The sequence below is a fragment of the Propithecus coquereli genome, unplaced genomic scaffold (genome assembly GCF_000956105.1).
Source record: "Propithecus coquereli isolate 6110/MARCELLA unplaced genomic scaffold, Pcoq_1.0 Scaffold80, whole genome shotgun sequence".
Lineage (NCBI taxonomy): Eukaryota > Metazoa > Chordata > Mammalia > Primates > Indriidae > Propithecus > Propithecus coquereli.
In genome coordinates, this window is record NW_012154174.1 from 1,795,377 (window position 1) to 1,798,277 (window position 2,901).

Below are 2,901 nucleotides of genomic sequence, written 5' to 3' on the forward strand. Positions count from 1 at the left end.
CTGCTAGCAGAGGAAAATTGCACATTTTTGAGAGCAATGTGGCAACATGAATCAAAAGCCTTAAAAATGTCCACAATCTCTGACCATAAATTCAACTTCTAATGATTTATTCTAAAGAAATGGACAAGTCTGCAAATGGTATAAACTATGTTTATTTCTACTGTGAAAATACAGTGGGACTTCCGGTTTCAATTCTGACACAGCTTTGAAGTAGTCCCCTCCTGTTCTCAACAAGAAAAAAGCTGGTGAAATAAAAAATCGACACTTCTTAGATTGATCATAAAATTGAAGTGATGGGCAAACTGACAACCTGAAATTTGGAGAGACAGGCAAATACAGAAGATCACAGCTGCAATCAGCTTAAAGACAGCAGAAGCCACTGAAGCCGGTAACTGGTAGAAATATTAATACTTTAATGCTAATATTGACAAATTACTGGAGGCTGAGTGTGGACTAGGAGGGAGTTAAAAACTCCAGGGAGCCCAGTCTTAAGGGTCCTCACATTTTTGTGGTTTTAAATCCAGGAACCCCACCAGGTTCTTGTGGTGGAGATAAGAGAAATACCCCTTCATGTTTCGGGTATGGACGGGGAAAATGTAATTATTTTAAAATATGCCCATAGGATTCTCCACACTGTGAAATAAAAAAAAATCCTAAGCCCCTCAACCGACAGAACAGAACCCCTTCTAGGCCAAGGGGGCACAGAGAAACCTTAAGAACTGAGTTCTGGCTAAGCACAATGGGTCACAATCCCAGCACTTTGGGAGGCAAAGGCAGGAGGATGGCTTGAGGCCAGAAGTTTGAGACTAACCTGGGCAATGTAGTGAGACCCCATCTCTATAAAAAATTTAAAAAATTAGCAGGGCATGGTAGTACATGCCTAGAGGCTGAGGTAGGAGGATCGCTTAAGCCCAAAAGTTTGAGGCTGCAGTGAGCTATGATTGTACCACCGGACTCCAGTTTGGGCAACAGAGCAAAATCTTTTCTGTAGAAAAAAAAACAAAGAAACAAACTGAATTCTCTCAGCCATGATGGGATCAGAGGTTGGACATACCTTATTATATCGCCCCCTCAATAACTGTCATTAGATTTTCTTTCCTAAGAGTTAAACAGAAACCAGCCCTTTCGAAAGACTTGCTCCACTGCTGATTTTAACCAACCACCTGACACTGCAGCCGGACTCCCCTCCCTCTTTGCAGTTTCAACACAACAACTGACCAGTATTCCTTCCTGATAAGTGACCACCAACCACGCACTGGCTCTGGCTGGTGCACAGAGGCCGCATGTAGGGTGCCTCCGTGTCCTTCATTTCACCTTTTGATGTACATAGCCTAACTTTACTGCCTTTAAATGTTAAATCTGCACCCCAAAGTGAACATGGGATGTAGGGAACATGCATGTTTGCCTACTACACATGCATGTGCCCCCCTTTGTGAATATTCATAGCTCTTCTATAACCTGTTGGATATGTATACTTAGCTATCCCATTCAGCAGAAATTCCTGTCTCATTCTTCCTCTTTTGAAGTGCCTACTTTTGGTCTCTGCAGGCTGCAACCCTTTATAATAAAGCTTTCTGCAATTCTTTATAAGAAATAAAGCTCTCCTTTCTAAATGTGTAGGTCTCAAGGTTTTAAGTTGACAATATCAAAGGCCTGACCTTTAAGGGAAACTACCTTACCACAGCATTATCTGATCTGAGGGAATGGCAATCAGACAACTCCAGCTCTGTCTAGATTTCTTGTCTCATATAAAGAGAAGAATAAAAGACTATGAAACACTTCTGAAAGTCACAGCCCGGGGACTCAAACCCATGAAAATACTGAGATTTAATCACAGGATTACAGAACACTTTCCTTCCCCAACAATTTGCCACCATACCAACAGGGTTCCAACATAATAACAGCGGATTACAACTGAGAGGGCTGCAAAACACAGACTCTATAAAGAAGGAGTTCTCAGGCAAACCCACAGACAACAGGGGTTGGGGCAGGAAACTGAAGCCTCTGGCACTGAGAACTACAGCAAACATTAAACATAGCCCAGCTCCTAACCAGCTTAACATAAAACCTCACACTACAAACCCTAGTTACTTCAATTCCTGTCACCCAATACATAATGTCCACCTACCAATAAAAAATTACAAAGAATGCTAAGAGGCAAGAAGAAATACAGTTTGAAGAGATAAAGCCAGCATACAAACGACTCAGATATGACACAGATTTTGGCATCATGAGATAGGGAATTTTTAAAAACACTATGATTAGTATGTTAAGGGCTCTAATGGAAAAAGTAGTCAACATGCAAGAACAGTGGGTAATGTAAGCAGACAGATGGAAAATCTAAGAAAGAATCAAAAGGAAATGCTAAAAATAAAAAACATTAACAAAAATGAAGAATTCATTTGATGGGCTTATCAGTAGACTAGACACAGCTGAAGGAAAGAGTCAGTGAGTTTGAAGATATATGAATAGAAACTCCCCTAACTGAAATGGAAAGAGAAAAAAAGGAAAAAAAATCATAACAGAATGTCCAAGAACTGTGGAACCATTACAAAAGATGTAACTAGGCATAATAGGAATACCAGAAGGAGAAGAAAGAAAAGAAGAAATATTTGAAAAAATAATGGCTGAGAAGTTTCCCAAATTAATGACAGACACCAAAGTACAGATCCAAGAAATTCAGAGAAAACCAAGCAGAATAAATACAAAAAAAAAAAAAAGAGTCTATACCTAGGCATATCATAACCAAACTGCAAAAACCAAAAATAAAGAGAAAATCTTGAAAGATGCCAAAGGAAAAAAAAACACCGTACCTTTATAGTAACAAGGATAAGAATTACATTGGACTTCTTTTCAGAAACTGCATAAGCAAGAAGAGAGTGGAGTAAAATATTTAAAGAT

General features: G+C 39.4%; 1 protein-coding gene across 1 annotated transcript in view; it reads right to left on the minus strand.

Annotated features, from left to right (window-relative positions):
* The window catches only part of CFAP70 (cilia and flagella associated protein 70), a 96,422-nt gene that overhangs the window by 51,313 nt on the left and 42,208 nt on the right, over positions 1–2,901 (minus strand). The gene's annotated exons all lie outside the window — the stretch shown is intronic.